Raw genomic sequence first — 25,920 nt, 5'->3', positions numbered from 1 at the left:
TTATGTTTGCTCCTGTTAAACAGTCCCCGTTAAGTTTAACGAGACTCAGTCTTGCTGTTAGGACAGATGGCGCTCCAGTTTCTCAGCTTTGAGAATGAATGTGGTTTGAATGTTCTGTCCCTGAAAGTCTTGGTTTGTTCTCCAGTCTCTCTTTCTCTCTGTCTGTCTCATTTATTTCCTCTTTAGCCTGTGTGAGTCATAGCCTGACAACTTGCCGCATGTATAGCGTGTGAGCACGGAAAATCTCTGAGACTTACAGAGCAGTGATGCGTCACTGCTGCAATGCACTGTGGGAAGATCTGGACACTCGCAGGCACCTTGGCAGGCATTGTCGTTATCTGGCACAGTGGCCTAGTGGCATGGTGTTCGTCTTGTATACCAAAGACTGCGGGTTAAAATCCTGTCTGTGTCTTGACATGCACAAACTTTTAAAACCGGAACTTAACTGCTGCAGTGTCTATTGCATCTTCACTGTTTCAGAGTTTTCACTGTGTTGACCAGATGCCCTGAAACTCATCGGTTCAAACCCCTATTCAGATGTTGTTCAAACTATCGTGGCTGGTTTTCCATAATACCTGTTTTTTGTGTTCTGAGAACACCTCGGATCCACAGCTAAACTCACGCACAATGACACAATGACATCACATCTGCGAGGCACTGAGGGCAGGCATCACCTCCATCTGGAACTGCAAGTCAAGCGGTCTTATAAACAGAAGACCACAGGTTTGAATCCTGTTCCTGTCCATACCTTGAAATCCTAAATGCTTAATTTCACTGGAGCCTATTGCTTCAACAATGTTTCAGAGTTTTCACAGTCATGATCTGATGCACTGAAGCCCACTGGTTCTGTAGTATGTTTCATTGAGTCTGATGTGCTAGGTTGATGTCTTAAGGCTAAGTCTTGATTGATGCCTGTGTGGGGGGATGGGGCCAAGGCCAGGAATTGGGAACTCCCCGACATGTAGGCACGTCTTCCCTCACTCTGAATCTTTGTTATATCGATGAATAATGGTAAATAAACTTCCAGCTAAGTCACTTATCACTGCTTCCAGTTATCATATTGGCAACAAGGATTAAACAACAAGTGCCTGGAAATCAACAGTGGATTTGTTTAGTACAGTGGATGTGTTTGATGTGGATACAGAGGATTGGGGACAGTATATGGTATAGAGGTATTTTTGTAGCAAAAGTTAAAAATATGTAAATGGATTGGAAAATCTGTAAATTAAGTTTCACACGTATGTGAACAGTTTCACAAATATGTAAATGATTCTACAGCTCTGTAAATGGGGTTTCACAAATATCGAAACGGTTTTACAAATACTTAAATGTTTCCACAAATCTGTAAATGGGGTTTCATAAATATGTAAATAGTATTTTCTGGCAAACAAAATTGAAGAACAGGCAAAGGAAAAAGCAATCCTTTCGAGTCTGTGCAGGGGAAAGATTTACTCACTCGTTGAAAGTTTTAATTGCCCTGGAGACAAAATCATATAAGGAACTGGTCAAAGTTGCTAAATTGCATTTTTCACCCCATACCCTCAGTAATATTTCAATGCTTTAAGTTTAATTCACAAATTTGGCAGCCCGGTGAATCTATTGTGAAATTTGTGGCTCATTGAAGACAATTGTCATAGTACTGTGAATTTTGCTCAAATTTAAATGATATGCTGGGTGATGGACTGGTTTGTGGAGTAAATTAGGAGTCAATTCAGCGGTATTTGCTGTGAGAACCATTGATTTTAGGGAGGTACTGGAACTTTCCCTTGCTGTGGAATCCGCAGCTAAGGATTCGCGTGACCTGCAAAATGGTAATTCAATTTCTGTGTTTCGGCTCAAGAGAACCAGCCATTGGACAGCAAGCAGGGGCTCAAAATGAAAGCGCTGCCACTGACAGCTGTGTTAAGAAACTGTATAATAGGAAGTGGCACGCAAAGTTGCTATCGTTGTGGGGGAAACCGTGATCCTGTCAAATGCAGGACTCAAAGCCCCTGAATGCAATGCTTGTCATAAATCACATTTGGCTCGGCGATGCAGATCAAAAGCTACATTTTGGAGACGTGGGACAGCTAAAAGCACACCATGTTGACTTTGCTCAGTTTAGTGATGGAGATGCAGGCATTGATGATGCATACTCCCTTTATAATGTTGCCACTAGCAGAATCGCTCCCATTATGGTAAATGTGACATCCCACTGTGTAGTAGGTGAGTATGTTGGGCTGGAATGACCTGTTCTCTTCATTATATCATGTTATGTAATGTTATGTTAATATGGGAGTTGATACCAGGGCATCTAAGACCATTATCGGGGAACAAACATACCAGCATATCACTGGTGGGTTGCCGCATTTATCAATACAAAATGCAGACATTACCTTGAAAAGCATACACTGAGGAGGGAATTAATGTAAAGGGTACTGTTATGGTAAGTGTGTTATAATGAACTTGATTGGAAGTTGTCCTTAGCTGGGATGGGACTGGTTGCAGGTTAGAATGGTGGATTGGGCAAGCATTTTTATACTAGGTCTGAGGCAATCCAAGACCTAAAAAAGAAGTATGGGGTGATTTTTGAGGATGGTTTAGGCAAATTAGGGCGGTGTTGAGAAGGTCAAAATTCCTGTTGAATCTCAGGCCAAACTATAATTTTAACACCAGATCAGTCCTGTATGCCTTGAAGGAAAGGAGGGGGTTGAATTAGATAGACTAGAGAAGTTGGGGGTCATTCCTCTTGGGAAGAACCAATTGTCCCTGTTGTTAAATATGATCAGACCATACTAGGGATGTTAACAGTTAATCCATTAATTGTTCATCGTTTATAAGAATGTCAATTGATTAATTTTATTGATGAATCAGTTCAATTTCAATATACCATTTCAAGTTAATTACCTAATGCTGGTGATTAGATTTTAGATTAGAAAGACTTTTCTCCGTCATTAGACACCAGTCCTCTTGACTGGTGGAAAGGTAACGAGTCACAGTTCGCTCAACAGGCAGCATTAGCAAAATGCTATTTGTCCATTCTTGGAACATGGGTGCTGTCTGCACATGCGTGTCTTCACAGCTGCCAATCTCACCTTTTGCAAACACCAGAATTATCCCAGAGCACACAGACATGCTCGTATTACTTAACAAAAATGATCATGTATTCACGTAGGAAGTTGCATACAGGCTATGTTGTTCATATTATGGCTACATGTTACAGAATTCAGGAAAATTGCCAATTAGTGGTCTTTTGTTGGGGGTCTCGCAGCACATTCTCTTTTAGGTCTCACCTTTTTTGTTTGCGCACATCAAGATGACTACTTCACAGAGTTGTGAACTCGCTACTGTTTCGCTAAATGAACAGTCTGCCACTTGCACCATAGAATACAAATTGCACTATTGAAAAGATCGATGTTTTTCTTTTATTATAAGACTGTGTTAGTGACTACAAGTGCAGTCAGCAAGACAAAAAATGACTAAAGTGGTTAATTTGTTTATTAGGTTAAGCATTAGCCTTATATGCAGCATAATAAGCAATAACTTTTGTCTCCATCCTGGTGGCAATTCAGCCAGCCTTTAATAAAAATGCCAGTGGTCCTTCTCTCCTACGCAGATTTCTCAGTCCATGAATTTGTGCTTGTATAGCTCGGTTTTTTTTTTTTTTTTTTGCCGGTATGGCTTTTAAGCACAATGCAAAATCCTGTTTTAATGATTGTTGGGACATGACTTAAATCTCTCTGATATATACGACTAGTTAATTGGTGTGCCTATTTTGAGTATTTTTTTAGGCCATATAGTAGATTTTAAGATATTGGATGTGTTGCTAAGGAAACATTTGGAATGGGATTGGGGACCAAGGCAAGAGTTTGCTTATGCAGAAGCAAAAGAGATTTTAACTTGTGATGCCTCCCCTTTACAGAATAAGCGCTGTTATATTTCATTACAGCTGTTTAGCAGACGCTCTTATCCAGAGCAACTTGCACAACCTTTCACTTAAGATTTCCCATTGTATGTAATTATATAGTTGGATATATGCTGAAGCAATGCAGATTATGTACCTTGCTTAATGACAGTGTCCTACCAGGGGAATCAAATTTGTGGCCTTTAGGATACAAGAAAAAACTCTTACCTGTTATACTACACTGTTATTGCCCATACAATAGATGATGACAAAACTGTCTTTAGCACTTTTTCAGTGCAGTTAGTTCCAAGGTCAGTGCCTGGGCACGTGCTCTAAAGACTCTGGCAGCACGTCTTATGCATATCACACAGTGAGCGTCAATTCAGACACCTCACACAAAACACTTGTGAATAGGCTCAGCCATGTTCAATTAGAAGGACAAAAAAGCAAGGTGATGTGGCCTTCCCTTGGAGCCGAGTTGTTCACTGGAATGTGAATACGTGGCTAACCTTAGCTTTACCCTATTTTTGGTATCATGAGCGACTCATTTATTGGGGTCTATACTGGTAACTTCACTGATGCTAATACTCTGTGCTTTATGATTGTTGGACAGCGTCAATATCTCTCATGTTCATAGTTCCGTACAGGGTGCAGTGTGATTGTTAGGTACATGTTTGTAGCAGTCGTTCTCTCAAAAGCTTTGATGTGGACAAGGATGGTTCTTGTTGACATGAACAATATACAACGTTAGTATTTCACTGTTGGTCAGCTGTATTGCATAAGTGGATTTAGGCTGTGATCAGCGACCCAGCTTTTTTCAGTTAAAGCTGAGTTTTCAGGCTTAAGACGCTGTCTAGGCCTGGTAACAAATTTGGCTAAATTTGGAATCACTAGTGAATGGAGAACTCCTGGATTTATCCCAAATTCACAAATCTCTGGTTAATTCAGCTGCCACAGCTATGTGAAACATGCCAGGGAGTGTAATCCCTGGCCAATCAGGCCTGGCAGTGTGTGTTGGTCGCAACCTATCATTCATAAAGCGAAATATGGTAGATGAGGCTTTTACTCGGACTATTGGCGCAGTCATATTGTGATTCTCAATGGAATGTGCATAGATAAAAAAATCCAGGTGTCACAACACTGTGTGAGGCAGTGCTATACGCATGTGGCGCGTGGCCAAGTGGTAAGGCGTCGGTCTCGTAAACCGAAGATCACGGGTTCAAACCCCGTCCGTGCCTCGTTTCTTCAACAAAACCGGTCTTTAGCAGCTTTTCAATGCAGTTAGTTCCAAAGGTCAGAGTGCCTGGGCACGTGTCTCTAAAGACTCTGGCAGCACGTCTTATGTCATATCACACAGTGAGCGTCAATTCAGACACCTCACACAAAACATGCTTGTGAATAGGCTCAGCCATGTTCAATTAGAAGGACAAAATAAAGGCAAGGTGATGTTGGCCTTCCCTTGAGAGCCGAGGGGTTCACTGGAATGTGAGATAGCGGGCTAACCTTAGCTTTAACCCTGAATTTTCAGGGTATCATGAAGCAGACTCACTTTAAATTGGGGTCTATCACCATGGTAACTTAAGCTGTATGGCTAATCTCATTGCTGGCTTTATGAATATGTGACCACCGTCAAATATTCTCCTCAGTATTCGTTTCCATACAGGGTGCAGTGTGCTTGTTAAGGTACATTGGGTTGTAGCAGTCAGTTCTCTTCAAAATGCTCTCGTTGCAATGATGGCTTCTTCGTTGACATGAACATATCTTGCAAACATTACATTAATTTCAGCTGTTGGTTTGTATGTGATTGCACTAGATGGTTTAGGCTGTCATCATGCGACCCAGCTTTCTTCAGTTTAAAGCTGAGTTTTGCAGGCTTAAGACGCTGTTGGCCTGGTAACAAATCTGGCTAAATTTGGAACTCACTTAGTGAAATGGAGAATCCTGGATTTATCCCGAAATGTCAACAAACTCTTCTGGTTAATTCAGCTTGCCACATATGTCCCTGGCCAATCAGGCAGTCAGGTGTGGTGTTGGTTGCGCCAAACCTCATCCATTCTTCAGAAGACTGAAATATGGAGATGAGGCTTTATCTCGGACTTTAGCTGCCAGCGGAATATCTGTTGATTCTCAATGGTTGCTATGTTGCTATGGAATAAAAAAAATCACAGCTGTCACAATCCTGTACTGAGCATTGCTATCACCAGTTGGCGCGGTGGCCAAGTGGTAAGGCGTCGGTCTCGTAAACCGAAGATCACGGGTTCAAACCCCGTCCGTGCCTGGTCTCACGAATGTGTTGGCACTTGTCTTTAGCCATGTCTGGTTGCCTTGTGTGTCTCTCTTTAAAAACTCAGCTATGCACTGTTGGCTTGCATCATATCTTGTACCCGCACAGAGAAAATGTGTCCATCCGTATGAACCCTCTTGAAAAGAAGAAAGTGTCGCAGAGCACACACGTTCATATTTCAGATTGATACAAAGCAGGGACAAACACTTCTTTCTCACTGGGTGTGCGTGTGTGAGTGAGTGAGAGAGAGAGAGAGAGAGATTATGGCTCCTGTATTATGGTACTGGCAGGCTGCTTTCTGTTAAGGTGTGGCCTTTAGGTTACAAGAAGAAATTCTTACCTGTTATACTACACTGTTATTGCCCATACAATAGATGATGGCTCTGTTAGGCCAATAGCTTATGTGTCACGCACATTAGTCAAGCAGAGGAAAAGTACTCACGGCTAGAGAAGGAGGCCTTGGCCATGGAGTACGGAGTCAAGAAATTTAATCAATATGTTTATGGTAGGGGTTTTACTGCGGCATTGGACCGTAAGTCCTTATTAGGACTGCTGGGTGAAGACAAAACCTGAGGTACCCAGCGGTATGTTGGGGGTGTGGCAAGGATGGACATTGCATGTGGCGTGGTGGCCAAGTGGTAAGGCGTCGGTCTCGTAAACCGAAGATCACGGGTTCAAACCCCGTCCGTGCCTCGTTTCTTCAACAAAACTGGTCTTTAGCAGCTTTTCAGTGCAGTTAGTTCCAAAGGTTAGAGTGCCTGAGCATGTGTCTCTAAAGACTCTGGCAGCACGTCTTATGTCATATCACACAGTGAGCGTCAATTCAGACACCTCACACAAAACATGCTTGTGAATAGGCTCAGCCATGTTCAGTTAGAAGGACAAAATAAAGGCAAGGTGATGTTGGCATTCCCTTGAGAGCCGAGGGGTTCACTGGAATGTGAGATAGCGGGCTAACCTTAGCTTTAACCCTGAATTTTTAGGGTATCATGAAGCAGACTCACTTTAAATTGGGGTCTATCACCATGGTAACTTAAGCTGTATGGCTAATCTCATTGCTGGCTTTATGAATATGTGACCACCGTCAAATATTCTCCTCAGTGTTCATTTCTGTACAGGGTGCAGTGTGCTTGTTAAGGTACACTGGGTTGTAGCAGTCAGTTCTCTTCAAAATGCTCTTGTTGCAATGATGGCTTCTTCGTTGACCTGAACATATCTTACAAACGTTACGTTCATTTCAGCTGTTGGTCAGCGTGTGATTGCACTAGATGGTTTAGGCTGTCATCATGCGACCCAGCTTTCTTCAGTTTAAAGCTGAGTTTTGCAGGCTTAAGACGCTGTTGGCCTGGTAACAAATCTGGCTAAATTTGGAACTCACTTAGTGAAATGGAGAATCCTGGATTTATCCCGAAATGTCAACAAACTCTTCTGGTTAATTCAGTTTGCCGCACATGTGAAACAGGGCCCAGGTGAGTGTAATCCCTGGCCAATCAGGCAGTCAGTTTTACTGACCTTGAGGGTCAGATTTGCGTATGCCCACTGTAAAATAGTCAGGTGTGGTGTTGGTTGCGCCAAACCTCATCCATTCTTCAGAAGACTGAAATATGGAGATGAGGCTTTATCTCGGACTTTAGCTGCCAGCAGACTATCTGTTGATTCTCAATGGTAAAATGTTGCTATAGAATAAAAAAAAATCACAGCTGTCGCAATCCTGTACTGAGCATTGCTATCACCAGGTGGCGCGGTGGCCAAGTGGTAAGGCGTCGGTCTCGTAAACCGAAGATCACGGGTTCAAACCCCGTCCGTGCCTGGTCTCACGAATGTGTTGGAACTTGTCTTTAGCCCTGTCTGATTGCCTTGTGTCTCTCTCTTTAAAAACTCAACTATGCACTGTCGGCTTGCATCATATCTGGCACCCACACAGAGAAAATGTGTCCATCCATATGAACTCTCTTGAAAAGAAAAAAGTGTCGCAGAGCACACACGTTCATATTTCAGATTGATACAGAGCAGGGACAAACACTTCTTTCTCACTGGGTGTGCGTGTGTGAGTGAGTGAGAGAGAGAGAGAGAGAGATTATGGTACTGGCAGGCTGCTTTCTGCTAAGGTGTGGCCTTTAGGTTACAAGAAGAAATTCTTACCTGTTATACTACACTGTTATTGCCCATACAATAGATGATGGCCCTGTTAGGCCAATAGCTTATGTGTCACGCACATTAGTCAAGCAGAGGATAAGTACTCACAGCTAGAGAAGGAGGCCTTGGCCATGGTGTACGAAGTCAAGAAATTTAATCAATATGTTTATGGTAGGGGTTTTACTGCGGCATTGGACCGTAAGTCCTCATTAGGACTGCTGGGTGAAGATAAAACCTGAGGTGCCCAGCGGTATGTTGGGGGTGTGGCAAGCATGGTTATTGCAGGTGGCGCGGTGGCCAAGTGGTAAGGCGTCGGTCTCGTAAACCGAAGATCACGGGTTCAAACCCCGTCCGTGCCTCGTTCTTCAACAAAACTGGTCTTTAGCAGCTTTTCAATGCAGTTAGTTCCAAAGGTCAGAGTGCCTGGGCACGTGTCTTTAAAGACTCTGGCAGCACGTCTTATGTCATATCACACAGTGAGCGTTAATTCAGACACCTCACACAAAACATGCTTGTGAATAGGCTCAGCCATGTTCAATTAGAAGGACAAAATAAAGGCAAGGTGATGTTGGCCTTCCCTTGAGAGCCGAGGGGTTCACTGGAATGTGAGATAGCGGGCTAACCTTAGCTTTAACCCTGAATTTTCAGGGTATCATGAAGCAGACTCACTTTAAATTGGGGTCTATCACCATGGTAACTTAAGCTGTATGGCTAATCTCATTGCTGGCTTTATGAATATGTGACCACCGTCAAATATTCTCCTCACTGTTCATTTCCGTACAGGGTGCAGTGTGCTTGTTAAGGTACACTGGGTTGTAGCAGTCAGTTCTCTTCAAAATGCTCTCGTTGCAATGATGGCTTCTTCGTTGACATGAACATATCTTACAAACGTTACGTTCATTTCAGCTGTTAGTCAGCGTGTGATTGCACTAGATGGTTTAGGCTGTCATCATGCGACCCAGCTTTCTTCAGTTTAAAGCTGAGTTTTGCAGGCTTAAGACGCTGTTGGCCTGGTAACAATTTGGAACTCACTTAGTGAAATGGAGAATCCTGGATTTATCCCGAAATGTCAACAAACTCTTCTGGTTAATTCAGTTTGCCGCACATGTGAAACAGGGCCCAGGTGAGTGTAATCCCTGGCCAATCAGGCAGTCAGTTTTACTGACCTTGAGGGCCAGATTTGTGTATGCCCACTGTAAAATAGTCAGGTGTGGTGTTGGTTGCGCCAAACCTCATCCATTCGTCAGAAGACTGAAATATGGAGATGAGGCTTTATCTCGGACTTTAGCAGCCAGCGGAATATCTGTTGATTTTCAATGGTAAAATGTTGCTATGGAATAAAAAAAATCACAGCTGTCACAAACACTGTACTGAGCATTGCTATCTCTAGGTGGCGCGGTGGCCAAGTGGTAAGGCGTCGGTCTCGTAAACCGAAGATCACGGGTTCGAACCCCGTCTGTGCCTGGTCTCAGGAATGTGTTGGAACTTTTCTTTAGCCATGTCTGATTGCATTGTGTCTCTCTCTTTAAAAACTCAGCTATGCACCGTCGGCTTGCATCATACCTTGCACCCGCACAGAGAAAATGTGTCCGTCCATATGAACTCTCTTGAAATGAATAAAGCAGGGGTGGCCAACCCTGGTCCTGGAGAGCACAGGGTCCCGCTGGTTTTGTTGTACTCAGGCGCTTATTGTCAATTAAAGCAGTTGATTACACAGTTAACTCACCTCACCTGGTTTCTTTTGTCTAAGTGGTTGTTGTGTTTAAGGTGAAAACAAAAACCAGCAGACCCTGCGGCTCCCCAGGACCAGGGTTGGCCACCCCTGGAATAAAGTGTCGCAGAGCACACACGTTCATATTTCAGATTGATACAGAGCAGGGACAAACACTTCTTTCTCACTGGGTGTGTGTGTGTGTGCATGTGTGAGTGAGTGAGTGAGAGAGAGAGAGAGATTATGGCGCCTGTATTATGGTACTGGCAGGCTGCTTTCTGTTTCTGTGTGCCAAAGCCTGGACAGTCTCAGGCGCTGCAGTGAAAAACACACTCATGGGCACGGTGCACAGCAGGCCTTCTAGGAAGAGAAGGGGAAGTAAAGGAAAGAGGGTGAAGGAGAGGCGGAAGGTCGGACAGAGACAGTCGGTACAGACATGGCTGCTCCCTCTTTAGTTTAGACAGAGGTCTCCAGGGACATTTTTCTCCCGTGACTCAAGATACAAGATTTTATCGATCACAGTCACAGAGGGATGGCAGCAATACACCGCGGTGCTCAGCTGCAGGGGTGTCATCACTGTAGCTGTTCGAAAGCTCGGAGGTCCTCTTCTCCTGCGGGGCCTGGCACAGTCATCCAGAGCTGGAGAACAAGAGGAAAGAGAAGGGAAAGAGAGGGAGGGAGAGTGCATGAGAGAGAGAGAGAGAGAGAGAGAACAAGCAACAGACAGAGAGAAAGAGCAACAGAGAGAGAAGGGAGAGAATGTGTGAAACCAGTAATTTGCCAAATTGCTCAGTGTCCAACAAGACTCCCTCCCCTGTGCCTTACACTGTGATCACGAGGGCGCCGTGCTGCCCGGTAATAACGTACACGCCAGTGCACACCTACGTAGAACTACAGCACAGACTCAGGTAGTGCGAGATCTCAATGGACCTGCGGGTGGTAGCAGCTTTTCACCTCATTCTTCAGTGACCTGAATTGCTGCAGCTGACCTAAAGCCTTTCCTGTGCACTGTGTTGGACTGCAGGCATTTCCCAGAAGGCATCTGCTTTTTTAAGAGACTAATGTGCTAACTAGGTCTTTCTCAGGTGAAAATTATGTTTGGATAATTTAGGTGAACCTAAATGATCCTATATTCTTTCTGTGTCTGTTATTACACACAAACACACACACACACACACAGAATTTTTTAAATTATCATTTAAATAGGCAGAAATATAATTTTTTATAATTTCCTATTTTGATCAGTTGTTATTCGGATTTAATATATTGCTTTTTGTATTGTGATTGTTCCAGTTGCTTGTTACAGACAGGCATTGGCAACATGGAAACATTTTTGACATGCCAGTGAATTTGAATTGGATTGGATTATGTTAGATTGCGTTGGATTTGGTGAGTGAGAGAGAGAGAGAGAGAGAGAGAGAGGCAGGGGGAGTGCAAGAGTTAGAAAGTGAGAGAGAGAGATAGAGTGTGTCCCTGTGCTACATTGAGAGAGAGAGAGAACAAGGAGATGACAGAATAAGAGTTAGAGAGTAAGGTACTCAGAAAGGGGACTCAGGAAGATTTAAATGCTCAGGGCCAAACAAAACAAACAACAGGCTATACCACCGTAATGCCCCTCTCCATCTCCATGAAGAAGAAATAAGAGTACCATTTCCACAACAGCAAATAAATCACAGCTGGGGTAACATATAGGTGTTTCATACTGTTAATGTGCTGAAGACATACAGACACCGGTGTGGTGTAAGGTAGCTGACAGCTCAGTCATATAAATATATCTGCATCTACAGACAGGCACACTGCTCACTTGGAGGGCCTGGCCAGTGTTTTCTAATCACAGGCTGAGTTGGGTCTAGAGTATGGATTTCTCTTTGAAGTCAGCAGTGACCAAGTGCTGCACATTGCAGATTATAGACACGGCTTCAATGGGAACAGCCCCCATGGTACCAAGCCTGAAAAGGGAAGGATACTAAATATTTAATTCTAAACTTCCAGTGACCTCTGTGTGTGGGCCCATGTGTGTAGGCCTACAGTATCTCTGTGTGTCGTTGACGGCATGTCTATTTTGTAAGCATGTGTGTATGAGTACATGCGTGTGTTTGAGTGCTTGTGGTCTCATGACCTGAGTGCATGTGTGTGTGTGTGTGTGTGTGATTTGATGTGCTTGCATGTGTGTCTGTATTTATGCATTTGTATGTGCTTGCGTATGAATGTGTGTGCACCTGCACATGTGTTTATTGAGCAGTTTTTATCACATTGAGAGCCGCTGCAGTACTCGCACATGCACACACACACACACATACGCACACACATGTGCATACACCTACACACACACACGCACACACACACGCAGAGGCAGGTAGGGGGTGAGCGGGCGCCAGGTCAGGGAGCCGTCCCCGCCGGGGGTCCTCTTAGCCCCCCTCCTGCCGGTCCCCTCTGTGTGTCTCTGCGCTACATCAAGAAGCACAGAGACACACACACACATGCACACACCCTCCACAGAGAGCCTGTCCAAGTTCAAAGCACTTCAGACGGGCTGCATGCACAGATGAGACCATCCAATTCCACATGGACGCCGAAAACACACACAGCTCCCATTTCATCTTGGCCCCTGAGCTGCTCGACGGCTCACACACACGAGGCACACACATGCCCGATACCTCGCCCTTCTGACGGCTCAGCAAACACCATCTCCAGCCATCAGTTTGTCCAGATCAGGTACAGGCAGTCCTGCCCATTTAGTTCTGGAGACGCCTCACGGTTTTGTTCCATCTGAGCACGATGTATTGCTGAGTCTGAGGATGAGTATTGAAACTCTGAATGGCACCTCCAGCTCACGGTCACATATATGTTCACTTAGCCTGATGGTTAAGTGAGTCATTTGGGGATCGGATAACGTAAAAAAAAAACCCAGAAACATTACTGGTGCTCCAGGTACAGGACTGCCTACTGTTAATCAACAGCCAGGGTCTGCAGTACTGGCTCCAGAAAGCCATGGGGTCAGCTGCTTTTTGTTTCCAGCAAGAGAACAGTTGAGGCGAGTTACCATTTCTGTAAAGGAACAGACAGACAGACAGACAGGCAGACAATCAGGACGATATACTTTATAACAGCTATCTACCAACATCTGGGAATCAAGGTTCTCAAGCTTGCAAGCAGTGGCAGTTTATCACTGTATGTGCTTTAGTTTTTATGACCACAATGGCGTTTAATTGCATACTGAACCCCTGCAGTATCACATACCAGTTAAGGAACAGGGTGTGGAACTCAGCAGTTGCAACTTTAAGTCCCAAATGGGACGCTATCTTTGTGCCTTTTTACATTACATTACATTACAGGCATTTAGCAGACGCTCTTATCCAGAGCGACTTACACAACTTTTTACATAGCATTTTACATTGTATCCATTTATACAGCTGGATATATATACTGAAGCAATGCAGGTTAAGTACCTTGCTCAAGAGTACAACAGCAGTGTCCTTACCCGGGAATCGAACCGGCGACCTTTCGGTTACAAGCCCAGTTCCTTACCCACTGTGCCACACTCCGTCCTTTGAGCAAGATATGTCAAATTTCCTCAATATTCAACCAAATAAGTGGGTTGTATGTAAGCAAATGGAATATATCATGGAATATATTCTAAAGGGCATCGCTTGCAGTTTTTTTGGGCTTTTATGGGTGACTTTCTGAGCAATCTGGAGCTAGCCTAGAATGACTAAACTAAAGGTTAGCATGAAGAGCTATGCTAATTACTGGGTTGCTGTAGTTTGGATTCAGGAAGTATCTCTCTGTTGTTAAATGCACATCACTCAGGAGGACTCCTAAAGCATTACCCTGTATTACCTAGCGTGTCCTGAGGGAGGCAGTGTGACAAAGCACCCAATTACAAAATTACACAAGTCACTCATTCTCTTGCCTACATATACCAAGTACACACAATGTTTCTCTCTCTCTCTCTTTCTCTCTCTCACACACACACACACACCAACACACGCATACAAATATTGTGTTATTCTTTAATGTTCCCAGAAATGATCACAAGCATTTTTGGACTGCCTAGTCTACCCAGGATTCGTGCTACACTAAAGGAACTAATTTAGCATATTTGTTATGTGCTAAATTAGCAGGCTCTGTATCCAATAGCATGAACTACATAAATGCAGCTACAAAGTCAAAGCTAACCACAAACCACGTTGGTTCGTGGCTTTCCCATTGTGCAGACATCAGCTGCACCAAGAGCGCTGAGGTCTCATTGTAAGGAATCCCGCTGGTGCAAATGTAGGCGGTACTGTATGTAAACTCAATCTCTGAGAGACGTGACTAAGAGGAAGATGTAGGAATTTGATCGAGCCACGATGTTGTGGGCTGCATGAACACAAGAGGAGGCAGCAGACTTGTTCTGGGAAATTAGTGTTATCATTCGGCACTCCACTAAAATCCCTCCTTGTGTGCCCCAGTGCCCTAGTGAATGATACGTTTTATAAAGATGGAAATTTGAGCTGCTGGGGAAGGGATGTGTTTTCATAGGTTCCTTCTGAATATTCCTCTCACTCTCTCTTTTTCCCTCTTTCCAAAATCCCTTTTTCTCTCTCTATTTCTTTCTGTTTTTTCTGCTTTCCCGTCTTTTTCTCCTGCACTCACACACGCACAACACATACACACACACACACATGTGCACACACACATGCACGTACTCATGCACGCACATATGCACACACGTATGCACACACACACACACATATACACACACAAACAAGGGGAGACACTTGAAATTGGAGGGCAGAGGTCAGTGATTCTGAGCCATGATTGAAGCCATCTCCACGGTGACCACTGCTGTCTTCATCCAGAGCTGGGCAATCACTGACATTTTTCAACGACATATTGATTTTTTGAAATTACACCCAATGCCGTATACTTATAAACAAAAAAGGCTGAGCAGAACCCACAACATATGTACTGTAGCATTATACAGGAGCTGGGATTTGCTGTTGGTCCACTTAATGATTCTCATTCCTATCTAGCAATTTGTAGAACCCACTTTGCTGAGCGTCAAAAGGGGAACATACAAGGCGTATTGCATAATAGGATGAATGGTATTGTGCAGTCACATGCTCCCTTATCTTCAAAACAAGTCTACAAAAACGGGTTGCAATGTGACACAATGAGAAGCATTCTCCAAGTCTACCATAACTAAGATCATTTCAAACATTGACCAGCACACAATGGCGGAGGTCTACATCCATAGTCCAGTTTACTCCATCTTTAAATGGTAGGTCTCCAGGAATACAGAGCCACTGTACACAATATGATTATGATTATTGTACATGAAATATATGTAAAACAGAAATTTCCATTGCCTGAATAACCCTTTGATTGTTGGTCAGGCAAAACAATAAGAAACACCATCATCCCCTTTACGGGGCACTAACTGCTGGTAGCAGCCAATCTAATCCATAACAAAGTGTTGTAATTGGGCCTCATTGGTGGCTCAGTACCAATGGCACCACCCATTTTGGGGTCATGACACCCTGCTCTCCATCCCTATCTGCTAATCACTCAAGAGAAGCCACGGCAGAGCACCCCGCACTTACACGTACAGTCTCTAACCAAACTGTTATGGCCTCCCGCCAACTTACTGACTCAAATCCTAATATAAGAGATACAGTTGAATTCATGAAACCTCAATTGAAGGTGATGGTTGAAGAAGCCGCAGCAGATGTCAAGTTGGTAACTCGCGGCATTTGAAGGATTTGAATGTTTGTGATGCACTCTACCGAACCTTTTTTTCTACGTCAGTAGCACCTCAAAGGCCACAAACAGCATCCATGTTGGCGGATGCTGAAACCATGTTCAGAGGGAGATGCTTAATGTCAGGGGGAGGTTTATGAATACAGATGCAGGTCAGTGTAATGGGCGTCACCTCCGTGCTGGATTATGCTAATTTATTTATGGGCCTGGCAGGGCACTGCACAATCACGGAGAACAATCCCTTTTTCAGCGCGTTTGATTTCTGAAGCGTTGCAGAGCAGGCTGGCTTTTTGATTTAGCACGGCCTGAGAGAAGTATTTAATATTTCTGGGGGTTCGGGGATGAAAACAGCTCAGCACAATGGATTTAAACCTGAATGTGTTAGCATTTGGCCTTTGTGTGAATTTTGTTTTTATTTTATGTCGTCATAATTTTAATGTGATTTTGTATTTCAATATTATGCAATATCCTTTTCAATGCTGTCTGTATTTTGTTTGTCTAATTTTACCTTCATGTGTTTCTTTGCCTTGTTTTTTTTGTTCTGATATGTGCAATATAAATAAAGTTATTCAAAACTAAATTAAAATAAAACAATATTCAAATTAAATATATTATTATTATTATTATTATTGTTGTTGTTGTTGTTGTTGTTGTTGTTGTTGTTGTTGTTGTTGTTGTTGTTGTTGTTGTTGTTGTTGTTGTTGTTGTGGTGGGCAGGCGATTCTTAAACTCCAGACTCACTTGGGCACATTCACCCTTCTGAACCAACGTGGTACCTGTGGGGGGATTTTCGGCGAGGGGCTTCTCAGACGTAGGATCTGTGCCCTGGCTGTGCCACAGAGCAGGGACGCACCCACATTGGGACCCACACTGGTGGCACACAATGAGTAATTTGTACAGAAGGGATGGAGGAATCAGAGGGTTCATTACAGAGATACCTGAACATGCCAGCAGAGAAGCTCTTAATGCAAGAGCGTTTTCACTTTAATCCCATGGAGTCAAGAGTTTCATATAGTATATACCCGATATGGATCAACCAATATGTATGCAAATCCCCTCAAATTACAGTTCACAAATATACAGTTTAACCTCATATTCAAATAGTATTTTTTGAAATCCAGTGTGCTGGAGCACAGAGCCAGAACAAGAAAAAATATGCCATTGTCCCAATACTTTTTATTTGTATTATAATCATTGTAATTACATACAAACCTACAGTAGAACAATATAACGTTTTAAAGTGATATCTGTGAATTTGAACTCAGGCTACAGTATGTGGATCTTTTCAGTTCCACCACCATCTTGGAAACATGCATAGTTTAGAATGTAATTGACTACTTTCAAGAATGTCATTAAAGACTAATTTCTTCATGTAGAATGGTTTCCTAAATTTGAACACTACAATGTATTCAAACATAAGAAACTCCTTTAAACAATGATAGAAAATACTGCAACTTTAACTTACAAATATACTGTATTAAAATGCACTAAATGATAACAGCTGTCACCATAAGCAAATTAAACAGATGACAGATGAATGCTGTTGGTGGGGATAAATAGCATTGTTGCTTGAGCGACTCCTGCTGACTGTCGTATGAATGGGTCTCCTCTGCCCCTGCTGTGGTGTGAAAAGAAGCAGCTGGCAGGTGCATGCTTCAGAGGAGAACCATGGATTCACCCTCCTGAGCTGGCAGCAGGAGCTGTATATGAGCATGCTTGTATATACAGTACTTTACTGTAGTTTACAGTAGTTTGTGCATTCCAGATTCGGGTGGAAAAATATTTTTTTAATGAACTGCATGGGTCATAAGTTTCAAAATTTTAACACATACTAAGGAAGAAATTCTGTCTTTTTATGAGCTACTGTCTCATTGCAGTAGCTCATAGTTTCAGTAGTTTCTGCTGTCTTCCATTCATTTCCCCAGGTATAAAAGGTTTATTGTTGTAATTTTGTAAATGCAACAGAAAATGCAACAATAAAAAAGAAACATCGCAAAATCAGGCCATACATTTTAAACTTTTATAATATCCCACTGATGAACTAGGATCTCTGTGTCCACTGACTGTTTTTGTTTTTTGTTTTTTTTTTGTTTTATTTAATCTCTCTTTCACCGGGATGTCTCATTAAGATAAGAAAACCCCTGCTCCACGAGCGCAACAAATATTTATATTATATCCAGACATTATATACAGACACTGTTCATGTATTGCCATTTTCACCTTAAGGGTTTCACAGTATTCCTATGCTTGAATAAGATCAGGCTTATTGCAGGCTCGCTGGCCAATTTAGTCTATTACATTCTGTAAATATTCACTTAGTCTACATTGCTTATTGTTCTTGTTACTTTAGCTTTAAGTCCTCCTTTGAGGGTAGAACTGTCTGTACTTGTTTTCTTGTTAATCTGTGAAAAATCAGTTAAAGGGGCGAGAAATGGAAAGAACAAGACATGGACGAGATGGCGGCAGACAGACAGGCAAAGCGACAGTGAGGATGAAGTTAGAAGGATGTGGAAAGAGAAAGAGAGAACAGCACGGGTCTATGAGAGGATAGAGGGAAGAAGAGAGGAGAGGGAATGGCATAGGAGAGAGGAGGGATGGTGAAAAGGAGAGAGGGATGAAAGGCATTTAATCAAAATTGAGACATGCGCAGGTACAAAAGAAGAAATGTGCGTGTGAGTGTGTGATATGTGTGTGTACACATGCGTGCGTTTGTGTGCATATACGTGTGGGTGGGCGTGTGTGTGTGTGTGTGTGTATATGGTGGGGGGGGTGGAGCTTGTTGAGGAAAGGAGAAAGCAGTATCTGTGCTATTACTGCAGATGACAGGGTAAGAAGTCTAGTCCAGACCGGATGAACCTGCGTTAGCTAAAGAGACAGGGATCCCTGTTTCAGACAGGACGCAGCAGGGAGGGAGGGAGGGGTGGGGAGTTTCAGCTTCCGAGCTCACGCTGTGCTTTCACTCGATTAAAGAGGGAGGTGAGACGCTGCGTTCTGCATGCAAGTGCAAATTCCGCTGTATCCACAGCTGACTGCTGGCTGAGTCAAGCCTACTTCCGAATTACAAGTTGTTCCAGATAATGGAATTGAATGAGTAATTTGATTCATGAAATAATTTTTTATTTTTATTTTTTATTTATAAATATGACTCAGCAGGGATTATTTTAAGAGATTTGTGCTGAGTTTGAAAGGATACATGTAAGATAGCATACAACAAGATAGCCAAAGGGTTTGTTAAAAATGGAGAAAAAAAACTTTAAATAAGATTTTTTAAAAGTGATGGAGTTTCTGGTGGGGGTGTGGGGGGGTGTGAGTAATGTACACAATGGAGTAACCAGTTGACACTTATAACTGGTCAAAGGGGAGCAGTGGGCAGAGACCAGAGCTTGTAAACAAAAAGGTGGCTGGTTTGATTCCTTATGGTAACGTGCTGCCATTTAACCCTTTGCATGGCTGTCAGTCTGGCCTCATGTGAGCAGGGCAGTCTGGGAGATATGTGAGGCCCTGTGCGGAGTCAACAGCGCCAGGCCTTTATCATGATGCACCACATACACGCGCAGTGCGCGATACATTGTAACAGGCGTGCTCGTCATGCAACATCCACTGTTGCTATGCCTACCCTGCGCTGCCTTGCTGACAGACATTAGACATAATAACAGACTACTATAGTCACTAGTATGTAGATTAGTTTACAAGCATGTTTATTAGGATTTGGGATTTACAGTATACCCCATGCCCCACACCCCACATTGAATAAGCATCTGCAATTGCATAAACACCAGTGTAAAACATTCCAGAGAGCCTGAAATGAATGCATTGTGTAAGGTCACACTTATGAAAAAAGGACAATGCTACAAATCTAGACAAACATTGTCTATCAGTATGCTAGATTTTCTTGGCCTCTATGATTGGCTAATAGTAAATATGGTGCCATGTGTGAATAGTAATTATAAAATTTATAAAAGATAGACTCTGGGATATGACTTTGAAGCAAAAAAGAGATATTGTTACAGACCGAGAGGATGCACTAACAGGAAACCCTGCTGTGAACACAGTAGGTCGCATTTTATGATAGATTTGTGTCACACTAAATTGTTTTATGTCTTAGTGCATGTTAGACAAATTCCTTCCAGGGCAAAAAGTTGCATTCATTCATTCATTAGCTAGTTATTATCATTGTAAATTGAGTAAATGGAACAATAATTGGCAGCCAGAAAATGATTATATTTATTAGAGCTAGTTAAAGATAATAATTCTTTTTGCTAAAGTTCTAAAAATTATCATGATTTAGCGGAAAATAAAATAGTTACCTCTCCAGTTGATGTCATTGTGCTGATGTCTCCCCTGAATAACACCTGTATTATCTTCCACAAGATACTGCAATATACGTAATGCTAGATATATTCTATTTTGTTTTCCATCACCTGCCTCACAGCCCAGTTTGTTCACCCCTGGTCATGCGTGTGGATCATCCAAACATCATAGCAAAGGAGTGGAGTGAAGATTCACGCTTGAATGGTGACGCTCCGTCAGACAAAGAGTGCTGTGAAATGGGTGCGACTCTTGTTCACAGTTGCTCACCCCCCCCCCCCACCACCGCATGTAAGTAACAGTGGCTTGGAAGTAAACACATGACTGAAACAAAAAATTAGGCCATAATAATTTGGATTAGGGCCATGACCAGTCCAGATTTTTTAATGAGACAAAACCTCTGCTTGATAGCACCTCCGATAGCATAGTATCCCTATCGCTGCCCTGGGGCCTTCGTCTTTCTTTAAAGCATCCTCTAATGGCAAATCACCAGACTAAAACTTCAGTTGCAGACATCAAAACAGTCTGAGCCCCAAGATGGAGGATGTGAAAGAGGAGCAGAGCAATGTACCCACAGGCAAGAGGACAGGAAATGGATTGCGCAGTTTGATGTCGGAATGCACTGCAGAGATCATAATGTATCTCCGCTACTATTCTTCTCTCTGCTGTCACAACCGGAGACATGGAATAGGACTGTCTCCATCAATGAGGGGGTCATTAACCTGTCAACCACACTGTGTCTTCTGCCTGGCTCTTTGACATTCCTCCTTCGTGCTCTTTCTCAGGATCATACTTTCTTTGTTTTTCTCTTTCTCTCTCACTCTAATAATAATAATAATAACAATAATAATAATGCCTGTATTTATATAGTGCTTTTTTCACACTCTAAATGCTTTACAGTGACGAGGGGGAAACACTCTGCAAACCAGCATTAATGTGTAGCACCCACCTGAGTGATGCAGGTGAGGTGGAGAGGGAGAAAACGATTATTGGCCACTTAAAAACTGGTGGATGATTAGGTGGCAGGTTGAGAAATTTTGAAAATTTATCCAGGACACCGGGGAACCCCCCCGTTTTTTTTTGCAATAAGCATCGTGGAATCTTTAATGACCACAGTGGGTCAGGACTGTGGTCAGGACTCAGTTTAACATCTCATCTGAAAGACAGCAGGACCTACAGCACAACGTCTCCATCACTGCACTGGGGCATTAGGGTTTATTTTTTACTAAAAGAAAGATTGCCCCCAAACTGGACCACCAACTTCCGACAGCAGCTTTGGGTTCCACGAGGTCTCCCATACATTTTACACCCTTCATGACAAGAGCAGAACAGAGAAAATAACTCATTACACAATTCATGCCACGCATCATATTCATGATAACAATAACAAGACCAGATGAACCAAAATGGAGAGGGAGGGAGGAGCTGTATGCTTAGATGTATAAAAAAAAAAATGAGAGCCAAGAAAGACTCTAGTTGGCTTTGGTGGCATGGGAACGGGAGTGGGTGGGTCTGCTTGAGAGTTTGAAGCAAAAGTGATTGGCTGCACAGCGCTTACGTCCGGACTCACCTGAAGCGGATGGATAGAAGTAGAAACTCTGAAGAAGGGGCGAAAGTGAGAGAGATTCTTCCTGTGAGCGGGGTGAGGAGTTCTGAGAACACTGGGCTGTGCGCCAGCTTGATCACTGTTGGAAGTAGTGAGCCCTGAGGTTGGTAGTTAAAAGGGCATCATGCACGCTGACCTGCAGAGGTACTGTGATCACAGATGCTTTTATGAGCCCTCAGTAAAGCCGATGATCGATTTCAGAAAGAGAGCAGGACTGAGAGAGACAGGGGAAGGCTTCTAGAAGGTTCTAACAGTGCCTTTAGGCTGCTGTGCTGCGCTGGTGCAGTCTTGTAGTGAAAGTTGCACAACATGTCCGTGCTCTCCGCACAAAGGGCTAAGTCATCCACTCCCTTGCCTCTTGCTCCTTTGTGTGTGCGGTGTGGTGTGCGTTTGTGCGAGCGTGAGTGTGCATTCCAACATGGTGGCAGACACAGTCGTGTGTACTGCTCCTTGGTACCCCAGTACGCTGGGGCGTGGTTTTGCACCTGTCTTTTGTATCAAATAATAACATCCCAAGATTGAAAACTCTGAGACATCCTTGATATAAAAAACAGCAACCTTTGAGTGCGCGAGCGTGAGTGCATGTCTGTCTACACAAAGAGCCATTTGGCCTTGAAAGAGTCTGTTTGCTTTATTTGGGGAATGAGAAGCAGACCGTTTGGGAAGTGGAAACCTGCTGAAGGGCGGCCGTGAACATTTATGCTGATGAATAGAGGCTGGGCAGACCGTCGAAACGTGCGATGATTCTCCTTTTTGAGAAAGCCGCGGGCCGCGTTACGACTGAGGAGCGCCGCTCCTGCTTCAGGACGGGCGACGGGCACCTGCATTCTTCCCTGGGTGTTAACAAGGCCGTCACCGATTGGGCCACGGGGATAAGAATAACATTAGCATGCCTCCGCCTCTCGGGCGTGCCGAGGCCACCGGCACCGGGTTTTTAATGCACGTGAATGAACCTGTCAGGTGTATTTATGCGGCGCTATAAAAAGAGCCACCTCAGCCTCGTGACTCAGCAGAGCCGGCCCACGCTCCCCCGGGCCGACTCCTCGGGAGTCACAATCACTCCCGTCCCTCAACTCACAGCAAGGCGCTCTGGAGCAGGGCTGCCCAGCCCCCGTTCCTGGAGATCTGACTCACCGCCTTACCTGTGTTTTCGCTCCAACCCCTATTTGGTGCACCTGATTCTAATACCAAGCAGCTCAAAGAGATCTCTGGCTGTCGAATGAGGCGCGCTTCGTTAGGGTCGGTGTGAGAACCTACCGGACGGTAGATTTCCAGGAACAGGCCTGGCCCAGCCCTCGCTCTGGAGGTCATTAATTGGACAGAGTGGTGCTGTTTCACCCTCTGAAGGTCGGGATCTGCAGCCCAGGACCTGGAGAGCCCCGGCACCTGCTGATTCCTGCTGCTGCTCAACACGTACTTTTCCAATTAAAGCACCTGCTCGGGCTGCTGACTCACCTCAACTGCGTTCCTGGGACTGAAACGGTAGCTGATTATAAGGCACAGAAAAAGCAGCACATCCTGTGGCTGCGGCTCTGAGCGGAGGGGGTCACAATCTGTTTCCCAGAAAACCAGTGTCTCTGTCCTTCCCAGATAAGGGAAGAAGGATTAAGGAGATTCTTGAACTTGAGAGCCTTTGCTGAAGGTGACAGCAGCAGTGCATGGAAACAGTGTCCTGACTAGAGGTTTATTTGCCAGTTTGTCACCCCTGTAAGCTGTATACAGATCCTTTTATTCCAGTGATACAGGAACTGCTATATTTCCACAGCTATATTTACAAAAAAGATGTAATAAAATAACTCCGAGATATAATGAATTTGAACTCCAAGGCTGTTGTCATCCAGCTTTTTTTTCACTTTGTGTGTGAAGAAAAGCATTTGCTCAGCAAGTAAAATCAAGTCTGCTCATGGTCAGCTGTCTCCAGGCTCTCAGCAGTGTATGCTGGGAGATTCTACATAAACCCCCACTCTCAGTCTGTCAAACCCCCCCCCCCCCCCACCCCCATGCTCCCCACCACCCATCCAGTCTGTTCCTCACCACTCTACTCTTCAGCCAGCACAGAGCATGGTAATGTGACAGTGCCCCTCCTGGACCGTTTGACCTGGAGGTCAGAAATTAGACCAGTTTCTCCCACAGGTGGGTCACTCCATTAGCTGAGTGTCAGCGGGCCCGTTCTGCTTAATGACGTCCCCTGAGTGCCAGAATGGGGGGGTGGGGTGGAGTGGAGAGGGGAGAGGGGAGGGGGTTGAGGGCAGCAATATAACGATAACCCCCACAGCAGCACTTCCTATCCTTATCACAGCGATGCCAGTCTGGGGTCCTCCGAGCTCAGAATGCAGATACGCTGGAGCGTCTGGTTCCTGTAATTCCAGTTCCTTCTCCGTACCGCCTGGAGTTCCCTGGATTTCCTCACGTTTGTTCCGGCGGGGGGGGGGGGGGTTTTGGGGGAATTCTGCCGTCACGGAAAGGAAAGGCATTCCCAGGTGAACACCTCTCCGAGCGAGCGCATGCTCTTTATAAGCCCAATGTTCTCACGTCCCCGAATCGATAAAGGCCGCACACGAGTACTTGACGAGGATAAGTGGCCATGCGCAGTATTGATGGAATGGTTAGGGTTAATATTCAACATTAATCACACCGGCAGAACGGAAAGTAATGTTGCTCCCTTCTTCTCATTGGTCCGATCTACAGGCCAGCTGCAGCATTGCTCCTCATTTGTACAGCAGATGGCACTGTTGGATATTTGTGCGTGTGTGTGTGCGTGTGTGTGCGCTTGCGGGTGTGTGTGCGTGTGTGTGTGTGTGTGTGTGTGATTATGATGTGTGTGCTGTGCTATGTGTCTGTGTGTGCATGAGTCACAGAGCTGTCTCGGATTTTTCAGACAATGGGCAAAATATTTTGTTAACTGTGACAGTAAGTGAATAAGAACCCAAAAAAAAAAAATACTGGATATTGAAAGCACAGCTATTATCCTTGTCCTGCAATTCTGAGAAAGCTCAATCTTCAGACAACACATACACACTTATGAACAAGGATATTTAGATTCAAAAGTCAAGTAATTTTAACTGCTCATAAGAACATTAATTATTTGTGTGCATGATTCTGATGATGACGTGCACACACACACACACCTTGATTTTTTCCGCTAGTTTGCACTGATATAAAGCTACCAAGTGCATTTTATCTAAACTTTCCCATAACCATCCCATTGAAAAAAAAAAAAAATCTAATCTCACAGGCGAATTGACCATAACCTGAAAACGAAACTATACTAGCGAAGACAAACGATGCCTCTGAGAATGTGCGGTTGGACCGAAGTCTGTTTCACACTTTACCCAAAAACAAACGAGAGTGAGGGGGCATCTTACAGCAAGCGCACCAGTGCGCTTACAGTGGGCCGTGGGAGCCATGTCTCGTGTGTCTGAGCACAGGCACCACGAGCAAGCGCCAAGAAACTTTCTCAGCGCTGGCCCAAGCTTCCGTGTATTCACATGTGTATGGATTCACTGGCACACCATATTACCCTGTCAAGTATAAATTTGGTTAACCCGCAGTGCAGTATTTCCGTTTTCATCCTCGTGGCCGTTGGCTGTGTATCTCAGTGTTTTGCATAATCGGGGCATTGGCAATGGCAGTTCTTCCCCCGCCACGCCCCCACCCAGCACTATCTCAGGAGTGCAGGCCAGAGCCATAGCGTGTTTGTGAGTGATCAGACCGGCGCTGGAGCCTGTCCCCGGTCTGGAGCCTCATTTGTTCTTCAGGATCCCGGCCAAGGTCCTTTCTGTGTGGAGGCGCCCCCTTCGCCCCAGTTGGCGTGAAAAGGTAATCAGTCCTTCCTCGCCCACAGATCAACCTTTCTGCAAAGTTTTGTGGTGTTGGGTGAATCCGTTTGGAAGCTACGTGCCTTTTTTGCAAAAAGCCACTGCCGTGCCTTCCTCTCCCCCTCTCCGTATGAGAAGTTAATCGCTTCTTCCTTGCCCCGTGAACAATCTTTCCACAAAGTTTCATGCAAATTTACCTGTAACTTATGGAGATATGCTGCTAAAAGACAGACACGCAGAAATACAGAAAGGGCTGAAAAATGGGGTGAAAAAATAGCCCATCAACTCTGTAGGGGGAGGTAATTCAAATATTGCATAGACTGGTTACCAGGTAACACTCCACTGCACAAACGCTTTACTTTCAGGAGCCCAGTCCTGTGTCCCCTTTGAGACTTACAACATTTGGTATGTGTGTCCTGCTGTTCATGT

The 25,920-nt window shown here is 44.2% G+C and overlaps 6 non-coding genes across 6 annotated transcripts; all 6 read left to right on the top strand.

Annotated features, from left to right (window-relative positions):
* Positions 1-5,050: 5,050 nt before the first annotated feature.
* Positions 5,051-5,121, top strand: trnat-cgu (transfer RNA threonine (anticodon CGU)). The gene has a single exon. It is a non-coding gene; the product is annotated as a tRNA-Thr (tRNA).
* A 968-nt stretch (positions 5,122-6,089) lies between these two features.
* Positions 6,090-6,161, top strand: trnat-cgu (transfer RNA threonine (anticodon CGU)). Its single transcript has one exon. It is a non-coding gene; the product is annotated as a tRNA-Thr (tRNA).
* A 627-nt stretch (positions 6,162-6,788) lies between these two features.
* Positions 6,789-6,860, top strand: trnat-cgu (transfer RNA threonine (anticodon CGU)). The gene has a single exon. It is a non-coding gene; the product is annotated as a tRNA-Thr (tRNA).
* A 1,045-nt stretch (positions 6,861-7,905) lies between these two features.
* On the top strand, positions 7,906-7,977 carry trnat-cgu (transfer RNA threonine (anticodon CGU)). Its single transcript has one exon. It is a non-coding gene; the product is annotated as a tRNA-Thr (tRNA).
* Positions 7,978-8,590: 613 nt separating this feature from the next.
* On the top strand, positions 8,591-8,662 carry trnat-cgu (transfer RNA threonine (anticodon CGU)). The gene has a single exon. It is a non-coding gene; the product is annotated as a tRNA-Thr (tRNA).
* A 1,033-nt stretch (positions 8,663-9,695) lies between these two features.
* trnat-cgu (transfer RNA threonine (anticodon CGU)) lies at positions 9,696-9,767 on the top strand. Its single transcript has one exon. It is a non-coding gene; the product is annotated as a tRNA-Thr (tRNA).
* Positions 9,768-25,920: the final 16,153 nt, after the last annotated feature.

This window comes from Anguilla rostrata, chromosome 2 (assembly GCF_018555375.3).
Source record: "Anguilla rostrata isolate EN2019 chromosome 2, ASM1855537v3, whole genome shotgun sequence".
NCBI classification, from domain to species: Eukaryota; Metazoa; Chordata; class Actinopteri; order Anguilliformes; family Anguillidae; genus Anguilla; species Anguilla rostrata.
Note: the sequence above shows the minus strand (reverse complement) of the source record. Positions and strands in the feature narration are given on the sequence as shown.